This window comes from Phalacrocorax carbo, chromosome Z, assembly GCF_963921805.1.
Source record: "Phalacrocorax carbo chromosome Z, bPhaCar2.1, whole genome shotgun sequence".
In the NCBI taxonomy this organism is placed as follows: Eukaryota; Metazoa; Chordata; class Aves; order Suliformes; family Phalacrocoracidae; genus Phalacrocorax; species Phalacrocorax carbo.
In genome coordinates, this window is record NC_087548.1 from 3,543,831 (window position 1) to 3,558,023 (window position 14,193).

At 42.7% G+C, this 14,193-nt stretch overlaps 1 protein-coding gene across 1 annotated transcript in view; it reads left to right on the forward strand.

The window, feature by feature from the left end:
• Positions 1 to 14,193, forward strand: part of DYM (dymeclin) — a 152,094-nt gene that overhangs the window by 80,294 nt on the left and 57,607 nt on the right. The gene's annotated exons all lie outside the window — the stretch shown is intronic.

A 14,193-nucleotide genomic window follows, 5' to 3' on the forward strand; every position in this document is an offset into this window, starting at 1 on the left:
ACCTTACACTTGTCCTTGTTGAACTTCATAAGGTTCTTGCTGGCCCACACTTCCAGCCTATCCAGATCTCCCTGCAGAGCAGCTCTCCCTTCTGGAGTGTCTACTTACCCACTCAATTTGGTATAATCAGCAAACTCCATCAGGCTACACTTGATGCCGGTATCCAGATCACTTATGAAGATATGGTATCAGATGCAATGAAAATCAATTGTGCTTTATTTCTTCATAATCTATATTTACTGCTGCCTTAGATGTTGCAGCATGGAACAATCTTCTGGATTCTGAAAGTTTCATAAATAGGAAAGCAGTGTGTGGAGCTAGGACTTGATTTGAACAGATAGTAGTTTGTTCAAACATAAGTTAGATCTTTTCTGTTTGGTGGGGGTTTTGTGGTTGGGTTATCTTTCTGACATTTAACGCTTTTTTAACCGAATTCTCTAGCCTCGTCTACTTGTGTTCTTTCAATTTTTGCAACAAGGGAGCAGGATTGTAATTTTGGAAACATTAAAATGACAGGAAGAGGTCAAGAAGATCTTTTGAAGATCTTCATGTCTACCAAAACTCTTATTACTGCCTTTTCAGTCTCAAAAGCAGCCTAGGACTGCACCTCAAGCTGGTGTACTTTTCAAAATAGTTTCAAAAGCATTAAAACTCATTGTCAGGATGCTAACGATGTATGGTAGGACCTGGGTTGTGTGTATGAGGGAACGAGGAAAGGATCTGCTCTGTTCCCAAGCTCTAGTGAGGAGAGAAATGAGCATACTCGAAAAGGCAATGCCAGCATTAATTGAAATTTAACGCTGATGTTTAAACATCCTCTGTGTTAATTTAATGCTCTTTCCAGGGAGAGAGCTCAGGGGGTTTTCCTTCCAAGCCTTTACACTGAAGGTTGTGTTTTGTGGAAGAATTACAATTTGTTTAATAACTATCCCATGAAAGCTCACAAATCAATTATAGCTCACAGTTTGTTGATATACTAGTTTGTACCTGTTTCCACTTGGAAACTTCTAATCTTATTTCTTTTCCAATCACCGTATGTCTCAGCTGAATTTCGACAACACCAGAGAAAACATCTGAGACACACAAACAAGCATTCCTAAAACCATTAGCGTAACCAAGCCAATGAATAATTGTTTTAACCATCTTAGATGAGGAAGCCAAGAAGTCAATTTATCCCACAAATCTTGAAACCCTAAAGAAGTGTCATCTAGAGATACATCATGGAATAGTTGTGTTTTTTCCCAAAGTGCATTCAGATCTGCTTCTATCTGCTTATCTTTATGGATATATGCACAGCAGCTGGTACTAATGATCATGCATACGCCCCCTTCTTTGGCAGTCAATAAATCTAATGCCATTTGATTTTGCAACACAACTTTACTAAGGGATGACACCTCCGCCTGCAAATTCTTTATAGTCTTGAATCTTGATTGCAGTGAAGGTGGTCAGCAACACCTGGTAAGGTCCATTCCACTTTTCTCTCAGCAGATTACCTGAAAAATTCTTAACATAAACCCAATCTCCAGGGCTAAATGGGTGGATCGGATGATCTAACCCTTTGGCCCTGGTTCCAAAAACACTTTTATTAATCTTTTCCAATTGTTTTCCTAAGGATATAACATAATTTTGTAAGTAATGATCTCCCAACTGGTTCAGCTCCTCCCATTGGTACTTAGCCTGATATGGTCTTCCATATAGTATCTCAAAAGGGCTCAAATTTTCTTTAGCCCTAGGTTTTATGTGTATTCGGAGTAGTGCAATAGGTAGCGCTTGGTACCAATAGAGGCTTGCTTCCTGGCATATCTTTGCTATTTGTTGTTTTATCATGGGATTCATTTTTTCTACTTGTCCATTGGCTTGTGGTCTGTAAGGTGTATGTAATTGCCAATTGATTCCCAGTAGCTTGCTGACTTGCTGTGCTACTTCTGCACAAAAATGTGTGTGCCCCCATCTGATGAAATTACCATAGGTACCCCAAATTGGGGTATTATTTCATTTAATAGTACCTTAGTAACCTCCCTCGCTTTATTTGTTCTACAAGAAAATGCTTCTGGCCATCCGGAAAAGGTGTCTGTGAGTACCAATAGGTATCTATACCCCCCTTTTCTTGGAAGTTCCAAGAAATCAATTTTCCAATTGTCCCCCGGTATATTTCCTTTCCCAATATTCCCCAATTGTACCCAGTTACCTGTATTAGGATTATTTTTCAAACATATTTTGAATTAAGGTTGGACTAGATGAGCCCTGAGGTTCCTTCCAACCTGTGGTTCTGTGATATTTCACATTGCTGAGTCACCTGCTGGAGTGTAGTATATACATTTCTCCCTATTAATTTCTGATTTTAAAAGTTATACAGGGAGTCTGCCCCCCAATGTGTTCTGTTATTACATTCTTCTTTAACAATTCCCCATTTCTGTTTGGCAGGAATTATAATTTGGATGTCACTCGAATGGGTCCATCCCCTGGAGGGAACCCACCCTCCCATTTCTTCTATTAATTATTTGTCGGCCATAGAATATTCAATATTTTCTTGCTCACCTAGGCTCTTACTTTTATTATCTGGAATTAAGGCTAAAATCTCTTGCATTCTCTCCACTGCCTGCTTAGCCTCATAGTCAGCCAATCTATTACCTTTCTCCTGTTCAGTGTTACCCTTTGGGTGTCCTCAACAGTGCATGATGGCAACTTTGGTTGGCAATCGGACTGCTTCTAATAAGCGCAGAATTTCCTCTGCATGCTTAATCTGCCTTTCTTGTGCAGTTAGTAGCCCTCGTTCTTTCCAAATTGCTCCATGAGCATGGACAACTCCAAAGGCGTTTTTGGAATCTGTCCATATATTTATCTTTTTCCCTTTTGCCAGCTCCAGGGCCCTCATTAGGGCAATAATTTCAGCCTTTTGAGCTGATGTTCCAGCAGGTAGTGATTGAGATTTGATTATTTTGTTCGCTGTTGTCACCGTGTATCCGGCCTTTTGAGTACCGTGTTGGACAAAGCTGCTTCCGTCTGTGAACCAGGAATCTTGTGCATCTTCCAGAGGTGGTTCTTTCGAATATGATCTGCTAGACTATACAGTCTCTATGGTCTCTAAGCAATCGTGTGTAAATGACTCAGATGTCACCCCACTGAGGAAAGAAGCTGTGTTCGTAACATTAGTTACTTCATTATTAGTATTGTCTGGTTCAATTGAAATGGCCTGGTACTGTAGAAATCGGGATGGGGAAAGCCAGTGATTCCCTTTCTGTTACAACACAGGTGATGCTGTGTGTGAAACCAGTACTGCGATCTTTTGGCCTGAGGTGAATTTCCAGGCTTCCTGAATATTCGGGACCACAGCCGCCACAGCTCACAGGCACCCTGGCCGCCCCTTGCTTACTTTGTCAAGCTGTTTAGAAAAACAGGCCACAGCTCTTCTGTAGGGTCCTAGCCGCTGAACTAGGACTCCCAGAGCTATACCTTGTCTTTCATGGGAAAACAGCCAGAAGGTTTAGTCACATCAGGTAGGCCCAGGGCCGGGGCCTTCATTAGGTCCTTTTAAGTGTCTTGAATGCATTTTGAGCTTCTTTGGACCAGACCAATCGAGTGGGGTTGTTTTTCAAAAGTTCATACAAAGGTTTTACTATTATTCCATAATTATAAATCCATAACCGGCACCAACCTGTCATTCCCAAAAAGGTCCTGAGTTCTTTTACCGTCTGAGGGAGGGGGGTTCTGCAGATGGCTTCTTTTCGTTCTGTTCCTAATTCCCGTTGTCCTCCAGATAATTCATATCCAAGGTAGGTTACTTGTTGCCACACCATCTGAGCTTTCTGTTGAGAGGCTCGATACCCATTTAGTCCCCAAAAGTTCAACAAATTGATAGTCCATTGTATACAGTCAGGTTTTGTTTCAGTTGCTATTAATAAGTCGTCCACATACTGTAAAAGGACTCCTTCCCTGGAGGGAGGATCCCACGTTTGAAGTTCTCATCCTAATAGATTTCCAAAGATTGTTGGACTGTTTTTAAAACCTTGGGGTAACACTGTCCAGGTAAACTGGGTTTTCCTGCCAGTGGTAGGGCTTTCCGATTCAAATGCAAATAAATTTTTACTTTCTTTGGCTAAAGGCAAACAGAAGAATGCGTTTTTTAAATCTAATACTGTAAACCATACTTGATTATCCCATAATTTAGTAAGTAAGGTATAAGGATTAGCTACCACAGGGTGTAGGTCTTCAATAATCTTGTTCACTTCTCTTAAATCTTGTACTACCCACTAAGTTCCATCTGGCTTTTTTACCAGTAATATGGGGGTATTATATTCTGATTCACATTCTGTTAATAGCCTGTACTATCAAAAGTTATTAATTGGTCCTATTCCCTTTCAGTCTCCTGACTTCTAACTTCTTTTTTTCCAATGTCCTTCCTCCCGACAATACGCACACTGATTCTTTCCCAGTCCCCCTCTATTTCCAAAGGGCCTTCCCCTTCCTCATCCTCTAAATCCTCCTCTGTTTACCATTCCTCTCTGTTCACCATTCCTCTCTGTTCCAAGGCTGCCACCGTAGCTGTTGCCATCACTTTCATCAGTTTTCCTCTATCCACGTTCTCCCAATCCCTCTAAACTCTCCATGCCTCCTCATGCAATTCTCTAAGTCTCTTTTTTCTTGTTCTTTTAACTTCTGTAGCTTCTTTCTTATATCTGTAGATGATTGCCCCAAAAATAGAGAAACAAGTTGTTCTTGTCCCACATCCGAGGAGGGATCCAGGGTAGTGTATTTTCACATGGCATTTCTCAATTGATCCAGAAATTCACTAGGGGTCTCTTTCTGCCCCTGTTTGACAGCACATAATGCTGACCAATTTACAGCTTTTGGAATTGCATTTTCTAATCCCAATTTTATCCAATCTTGGTATCTTTTTAATAATCTATAATCACGCCCATCATTGGGGTCCCAACGTGGGTCAGTCAGGGGAATGTAATTGTCCACATTCCCTTGTAAGGTTCCCCCGGTAATTTGGGCCTGCACGTGAGTTTGTGCAGTTTTTAAAACTAATTGTTTTTCTGTTTCTGTCACTTCCCCCAAAATCAAATCTACATCTGTCCACTCAGGGTCCTGGGTTTTTAAAATTATTATTCAAATCATTTTGCCACTCGAGAGGGGTCATCCCAGCATCCCCTAGCTACCTCTTCCCAGGCATCTAAATCAGTAGTGGAAAAGGGTACTTTTACTCTAGCCGGTCCTCCTGCCCCCGTTACCTCTCGTAATGGAGCCAGGAGTTGTGGAGCTTTCTCTGTTCTGCTCCTGGTCCGTGCTGTAAGAGGAATAAAAGCACTTATTGCTCCCTCCTCCTCGCTGTTATCCGTTTCAGATAACAATGATGGATGAGGGGATACATTCCCAGGTGATAAGAAGCAGTCCCTCTGTCATGGTTTAGCCAGCAACTCAGCCCCACACAGCTGCTCACTCACTCCCCCACCAGTGGGACAATGAAGAGAATCAGAAGGGTAACACTCATGGGTTGAGATAAAAACAGTTTAATAATTAAAATAAAACAACAAAAATGCAATGGAAAGGAAAACAATGAGAGGTGCAAAACCCAGGGGGATAGGAACAAACCATCAAAACAACCCACACATAACACAACCCCTCACCACCCACCAACCCAACATCACCAGTCCCTGAAGCACAACTGCCCCCATTAATATACTGGTCATGGTGTCACATGGTATGGAATGAACATCCCATTGGCCAGTCGGGGTCAACTGCCCTGGCTGTGGCCCTGCCCCTCCCAGCCTCCTAGCCACCTGGCAGAGCATGGGAAGCTGGAAAGGTCCCTGACCACCACAGACACTACAGTGAATAGAATTAACCCGCTCTCAACCATAACCAGCAGTTTGTAATTATATACCTTTACATCTTACATGCAGTCTCTTAAAAAGGGATTTCAGAGCAGTGTAAGTACTTCCAACTGGAGAGTTTTTTCAAATTGTTTCATCTTCTGTAGGAATGCAAAAATATGAGGCTGAATTTAATAATACCTTAACATTTAAATTTAAATTGCTGTTGATCCTACCTTTTTTTCCCAAGAAGCTTATTATTTGCTATTATGTTGTCTACCCACAATAATGAGCAACGATGATAATGATCTCTACAGGCCTCTCAATCTTGAGGTTCTAGTTAAGCAGTATTAGTTTTTGTTACTATGCTTTGCCTAAAATATTAAAATTAGAATTATTAAAATTAGAATACATGAGAAAAATGCTGCATTATGTACCAAGTTGGTCTTATTAAAAGGGCAACATACAAGCTCCTTTTCCTCTCTTAACATGTTAGTATTATCAGAGATTGCTACGTGAATCTTTCAGCTGGTATCTCCTCTGTGTTTAAGGTTCTCCCCTTCAAACATCTGGCTGCTCACGGCTTGGACAAGTGCACTCTGCGCTGGGTTAAAAACTGGCTGGACGGCCGAGCCCAGAGAGTAGTAGTGAATGGAGTCTGTAGCTGTACGCTTCTACGGGAGAACTTATCTTGGGCCGCATACCTCTGGGACACAGGGCTCTACCCACCCTGGGGACAGTGATGCACAGACATCAATATGATGGATACAAAATGTCCGTTTATTTAGCTGCATCACACGCTTATATAGCTCTTGCGCTTCCTGTTCCTGCCACTCCTATGGGGAGGAGTCTATCTTTCCGTCACATCCCGTGATCTTCCGGTCGCCGATCCCTGTCTATTCCCCTACAGAGTCAAATCCAGTTGGCGGCCTGTCACGAGTGGTGTTCCCCAGGGTTCAGTGTTGGGGCGGGTCCTGTTCAATATCTTCATTGATGATCTGGATGAGGGGATTGAGTGCACCCTCAGTAAGTTTGCAGATGACACCAAGCTGGGTGGAAGTGTCGTTCCGCTGGAGGGCAGGAAGGCTCTATAGAGGGACCTGGACAGGCCGGATCATTGGGCCGGAGCCAACGGTATGAGACTCAACAAGGCCAAGTACCGGGTCCTGCACTTCAGTCACAACAACCCCATGCAACGCTACAGGCTTGGGGAGGAGTGGCTGGAGAGCTGCCTGGAGGAAAAGGACCTGGGGGTGTGTCATGGTTTTAGCTGGGACAGAGTTAATTTTTCTTCACTGCAGCTGGCATAGTGCTCTGCTTTGAACTTAGCATGAAAATAATGTTGAGATAACACACAGATGTTTTGGGCTGTTGCTGGGTAGCGCTTATACTAGTCAAGGACTTTTCTAGCTTCCCATGCTCTGCCAGGTGCACAAGAAGCCAGGAGGGGAGGGGGCACAGCTAAGACAGTGGATTCAAACTGGCCAAAAGAATATTCCATATCATGTAACGTCATGCCCAGTATGTTAACTGGGAGGAGCTGGCCGGGGGGGTGAGGGAGCAATCGCAGCTCGGGGCCGGGCAGTGTCGGTCAGCAGGTGCTGAGCGGCTGTATCATTTGTGTTTCTGTGGGTTTTTTTCTTTTTTTCTTCCTTTTCCATTTTATTATAACAACATTGTTATTATGTTCATAATCATTATTATAATTATTATTTTATTGTAATTATTAAACTGTGCTTATCTCAACCCACAAGTTATTTTGCTTGTCCAATTCTCTTCCCCATCCCACAGGGGTGGGGGCAGTGAGTGAGCGGCTGCGTGGTGTTCAGTTGCCAGCTGAGGCTGAACCATGACAGTCCATTTTTGGCGCCCAACGTGGGGCTCGAAGGGTTTGAGATAATAACACTTGCTGGTCACAGCATTGATTCATCTGTTCTTAATATTAGTTTGTCCAGTCTCTACGATGCTGACTGTAAAGTATATGTTAAAAATTGCTGTTGGTTTCTGTAGTTTGCTGTGCTCTGCAGTGATTAGAGATGTTTTGCCTAGGAGATTTGTTATGAAAGCACTGGCCTTGACCGTTATTGGTTATTTAGGTCTTGCATGGAAGCTGTTACTGTACTTCGGCTACCACCTCATGGAGACAATTAGCAATTATACCTCCTCCTCTGAGAGGTTTTTTTATGGAGGAAATACAGAATGGCACCTTAGCTACCATCTTATATAATGTCTCCTCCTTCATTACAACAACTTTTCAGTATCTTGAACATCCTTGGGTAGTTAAGATATATATTCTGGTATTGCTTTGGCAGACGGTGTCAGTTCTGTCTAAGGTTAATAAGCAATTTAAGAATATCATCCAGAGATCTGCCCCAAGGCTTGGTAGTTACAAGTGGCAGGGCATGTGGGATAGCATGGGCAAATGCCTAAAATGGTGAGCACCCCCAGTGTTGTGGGACTTCACCCCTGAACAAGTGCAGAATCCTGAAAAATTAGTAGAAGATTCGGAGGAAGTATGTTGTCGCCCTGGCAATTCCAGAGAGATACAAATCACTGCAATGTGCTGGGGCCTGGCCCGTGCCTATCGAGCCCTGTTTATTCAGTACTCCCAAGGGAAAGAGAAGATCTCTGGATCTAAAAAGACAAAGACAAGGAAAGCAAAAAGCACTGCGGCCACTCAAACCCCCCATGACAGACACTGCAGCTACTCCAACCCCGGTGACAAGCGTTGCAACTAAATCATTGGACCAACCCGTGCCAGTATCAGTTGCCCCTATACTCAAGAAGAAATCTTGGAAGAGAAAATCAACTCGTTTAGAACGGGATGATGAAGAACCAGGGCCATCACAAGAAGAGAAGTGTGGGAAACTCTAGCCCGGGAACGGCTAGCAGAAAGCGGGCATTGAAGTAGAAGGACAGGCTCAGGGTCGGAGCGACCTTGGGCCCAGCTGTTGTTGACCAGTAAAGGAGTGTGAGAAACAAGTAACTGCTAATTGCAAGGCTGAACACAAGAGATAAGCATGGGAGGAGTTGGCATTTACCTCCCAGCCAATGATGAGCTGTGCTTTTGCAATATGTATGAGCTAATTTACGAACGGTATAAAAGATATTTGCTAATTGCCAATAAACGTGACTTGATGATCATCATCGGATGGTGCCTGTCTCCCGCTGGTTTTCCGTCAGAGAAGAAGGAAGAGGAAGAACATGTACAAGAAACAGAAACTACCCGATCCCTATCCTTGAGTGAGTTGCGGGATATACAAAAAGATTTTGGCCATCGTTCATGTGAGCACATTGTCACCTGGCTGCTCCGATGCTGGGATAATGGGGCCAGCAGTCTGGAATTAGAGGGGAAGGAAGCCAAACAACTGGGATCCCTCTCTAGGGAAGGGGGCATTGATAAAGCAATTGGAAAAGGAACACAAGCCCTCAGCCTCTGGAGGCGACTCCTGTCAGGTGTGAGGGAAAGGTACCCCTTCAAAGAAGATATTGTATTTCGCCTAGGAAAATGGATGACCATGGAGAAAGGTATCCAGTACCTGAGGGAATTAGCCGTGCTTGAGGTGATTTATGGTGACCTGGACGATCATCGGTCATCCAAAGATCCAGATGAAGCCCAGTGCACACGACCCATGTGGCGGAAGTTTGTACGGAGCGCACCATCCTCGTATGCAAACTCATTGGCAGTAATGTCCTGGAGAGATGATGAGACACCAACAGTGGCAGAGTTGATTGATAAACTCCAGGAGTATGAAGCAAATATCTCTTCCTCGCTCGTCTCTGCTGTGGAGAAACTGTCCCAAGAGGTCCAGCAACTCAAAGAAGATAGGTCCTGCTCCCCACCAATATGGACCAGTATCTCAGCCATTAGAAGTAAGCATACCTTTGCTCAAGAGAAGGGATACACATGACAGGGCACCCTATGGTTTTACCTGCGTGACCATGGAGAGGACATGAAGAAGTGGGATGGAAAACCTACCGCGACCCTAGAGGAATGAGTACGTGAGCTTCAAGGGAAAACAATCACTCAGAGGGGTTTCTCCAGGAGAGCTGCTGCTCCAGTTTCCAGTAAGCAATTCCACAGACAGAGGAGTAGAAGCGCTGATTTTCCTTCTGATCTTAATAGAGACACTAGTGATTCATATTTACAGGAAGTGAGTGATGAATACTATGATCAAGACTAGAGGGGCCCTGCCTCCAGCCAGGTGGAGGAAAGGGATAACCGGGCTTACTGGACTGTGTGGATCCGATGGCCTGGCACGTCCGACCCACAGGAGTATAGAGCTTTAGTGGACACTGGCGCACAGTGCACCTTAATGCCATCAAACTATATAGGGGCAGAACCCATCCGCATTGCTGGAGTGACAGGGGGATCCCAAGAGCTAACTGTACTGGAGGCCAAAGTGAGCCTAACTGGGAAGGAGTGGTTGCTTCCATCATTGTAAGCACATGGTGCTTGCCTTGGCGGGTTTGCGGGAGTGTGATCTAGTCCATCTGCCAGGCCTCCCCATATTTACATTTCAGCCATTGTCCCCATATTGATTTACTTTAGAGAAATAAAGGTAATTAGGTGTGGGCATTGCTTGATAATTATGATGCCTGATATATTCTATAACTTCCCGAAAAAGCATGAGGTGCATGTGTGAAAACAACTCCAGATGCAGGTACTCAGTTGCTCTGCAATGTGGGATATTTTCATATATTATCACCTATCTTTCCTCCCCCTCAAAAAAAAAAACCCAAAGCAAAAAACAACCCAGACAATGAAAACAAAAACACATAAACCAGAAAATCCCAGAATCACAGAAATAGTCCGCAACACTGAACACTTTGTGGGGAAAGCTGTGAAAATTGAGAAAAGCCTCAATGAAAAGTCAACAGCATGTTTGATTTATTTTTTTTAATACTAATATTTGAAACAGTCTGCTCTCACTTTACTCTTCACGCATACTGTTGCTTTTTGTGGTTGCTACTGACATCTTTGTGCAATCCTCTTGTTTTTAGCTGGCTGGTAAGTAAGGATGAGCAGTGGCCAACTGAGAAGTGCAGTTTTAATCACTTAGTAACACAGGCTGAGCCAGACACAGAAAGGATTGGGGGTGGGAGTGTTACCGGACAGAGAAATCATGATCTCCTAATTACAACCCTGTGGTGAAAAAGGCTAATTCAGTCTTGGGCTTGTAAACGAGATGAAGAGGCAGGAGGAACGGAGCTGGTTATTTCCTTCCCTATATGGCAACTGCAAGAGTGGTGCTAACATGCTGCGTACTATTCTGGTGGTGTGCTACCATACTTCATAAAATATTTACAGGCTATTGAAAAATGGAGAGACTGTAGGGAAACTTTTTTTTTGCTTTAAAGTTAACAACAGAACTGAGAGGCTTAGAAAGCTAACTTAGCTCAGTTGGTCAGAAAAGAGCTTGAGAAGCATCAGGATGCATACGTGCCTTCACAAGGGGGAAGCCTTGAACAGAAAGGACTCTCCACTTGCAGAGAGGTGTGATAAGAACTAAAGCCTGGAAGGCTGAATCCCACAACTTAGAGATATGGGAGCAAAACAGTTTTAAGGTAATTCTGAGGCAAAACAGTGCTCTCTCTGGATATCTTTGAATGAGGGTGGATGAGTTTTTTGAAGAATATGGCATAAGTTAGCGGCCTCTTCATACAGAGGCAGTTGGGTGAAGTACAGGGTCTGTGCTATATGAGAGATCAGGTCAGCAGTCAGCTGAGTGCTCATCTTAAACTTTGAGGGGTTTTGTAGGTTGTTCCTGTTTCATTGCACTCAGTGCATCACATTTGCTGTGTTTTCCCCTATTGTAATACTTCACGGTTTTGGTGCCCAGGAAGCATCACTAGCAGATGTTCTGTGACATTTCCTAGGAGGTTTTGAAATGTGTTTCTGCTCTTTTGTAACTTCAGTTTAATTTGTAAATTGATTCAGTGTGGTTTTGTTAACTGTTGTAATAGATAATGTCTCAGCTTGCTTCCTCATTTGCATATGAATCTACCTCTGTCAGTTAAATACCCTCATCTTCTGTTGTGCTTTATAATGTTTTATCATTAGTAAGGCAATGTGTCTTTTTTGTTCCTACAATAACAGTCTGCTTTTGTAGAACGGACAGGATGTTTGTGTGTCTTCCATAACTTATGGCATGTCACTTTGTATAATTTTATAAAATAATTGGGTTCGATATCTGATGCTGTTAGGGATGTTCACATCTGGAATTTTGCTATCTTATTGAAATGACTTGAAGGATTCTCCAGGAACTGGTGGGACTGGTGAAATAGGGGGCAATTAGCAAATTTTTTCATAAGTGTAGTGTCGTGGTCTGTGGACAAGAGAATGTTGAGCCGCCTTCTGTTTGTAAGAGCAGTTAACACCCAGATTGCAGGTAAAAATGTCAGTGAGATAGCTGTTTGTGAGAAATAAGCTATTTCTGTTGAATATGTTTGCTTTGGCTGCTGAGCTGTGCAGTGCTGCTGTATGCTGTACATTTTGTTGCTGCTCAACATGTCTGGACTGAAATAATGTATGTGATGATGTATTTATATTAACTGATGGCACAGCAATATTTTTTCCTGTGGTATAAATTTGGCTTAAGCAGGTTACTCATGTGGCTGTCTTGTATTTTGTTGTATACTAAAGACAAGCTATTTTAAAACTCTCTGCTGGGGAAACTGTTCCTGACCTTGGACTGAATATAGCACCTGCAATTTTCAGTGTCTGTTTTTACCTGCCCCTTGTTTGGGGGATTAAAAGTAACTTTTTAATGGTGGCTGTGTCCTGCCAGTTAAAAGTTGCTCCTGATGGAGGAGTGTCAGTAGTAGTCTAGTGATGATTGTTTGATGACTGTGAATAAAAGGGCCAGCAATACAAAAAGAAGTGGTTATCGTCTTCTCAGTATGTGGCTGGATAATGCCAGCACATAAGAAGATAGATATACAAGTTTTAATGTATGTGCATAACATAAAAGCGTAGAAATGCATTTTGGTTACAATTCTAGATAAATTTTCACATAATTAAAATTTTAGTTTAATCTTGTATCCTAACTCTTTTTTTTTATTTAAGTGGTGGCTTGTCAAATAGTTTTTGTTCTGAAAACAGTAATACTTGTCCTAAAGGTGTGAGTACCTCAGCAATCAGTATCCAAAGGAAAAAGTGTTCAGAGGAGGAAGGGTTATAGAAACTGGATGAATTGGTTCAGGTTTCATCTGGAAATGGCAGGTAGAGAGTGTTAAGTTGCCATTTGCCTCCTTGAATTTGGACTGGTATGGAGGTGGAGAGAAGTCTGAAAGAGGCGTGGAAAGGAAAACATGGCTGGGGGAGTGGAGATGGGAAGGGGTTTTGAAAGCTTTCAAGGTGTGTTTGGGGCAGGGAGACTGAATGCAGTGGTCTGGAGAGCAACTCACTCCTCAGACTGAGAGTGATTTCAGTGGCTAGTATGAAATTTTAGTAAGAGTACTTTCACATATTGGCTCATATGGAAATTACTATAATGTCTCAGTGTCAGAATCAAGGTACCCTTTTATAATGTAGTTTGTAGCAACACCTTTAGGACTTGGAGGGCTTAAGGAACTTGGATGTACTTTTTCAACTACAGTTTGACCTAATATTAGCGTGCATAGACAGAAGAGGTATGTTGGGCTGTTCTGAAGGAATACACAGGTATTTTGGAGCTGTCTTAAAAACTCAGCAGCTGTTCCACTGGTTACCTTCAGAAAGGCTTTTGTTGTTCTCCCTGCAAAGTCAAGTTGTAAATGTAGTTCTTTGGTAGTATTAAATTGCTTCCTGCTATATGCAGCTTATCATAATGCTTGGACTTGGAAATGGCTTTGAGTTTATACAACACAAAGCTACGTGCAATAAGTATTGGAGATGGAAATAATTTGAACAGTGAACTAATGCCATGATGGACTAATCCCCTTTCCCCCATCCAAGGAAAAGGACTAGTGGGGGTTTTTTGCTATATGCTAAGTCAATATTCTAGGGAAAACCTGGTCTTTACTCTTAAGACCTATATTCACAAAAGACATCGACTCCAGTTTCAACTGGGGAGAGAGGTTTATGAAGGATCCTTTGAAATGGTAAAGGAAGGATGTTTGTGATGAGTAAATATTTTGTTGTGGTATTGTCTTGACCCTGGCCAAATCATCTGTCAAAAGGTTTTGTGGCCTGCAGCATTTAGATCAATCTCGTTGGTTTTAGTAGAAACTTGTGTGTTTTAATATGTTCCAACTATTTTGGGACTGGTTGATTGTCAAAGAACATTCTGGTAACTTCAGAGGCTTGTGAAGCACTCTGTGTATTGGCCACTCACCAGAACAGGTTTCACATGATTCATCCTGCTGCACTCTGCCTATTCTGAAAAACAGCAAG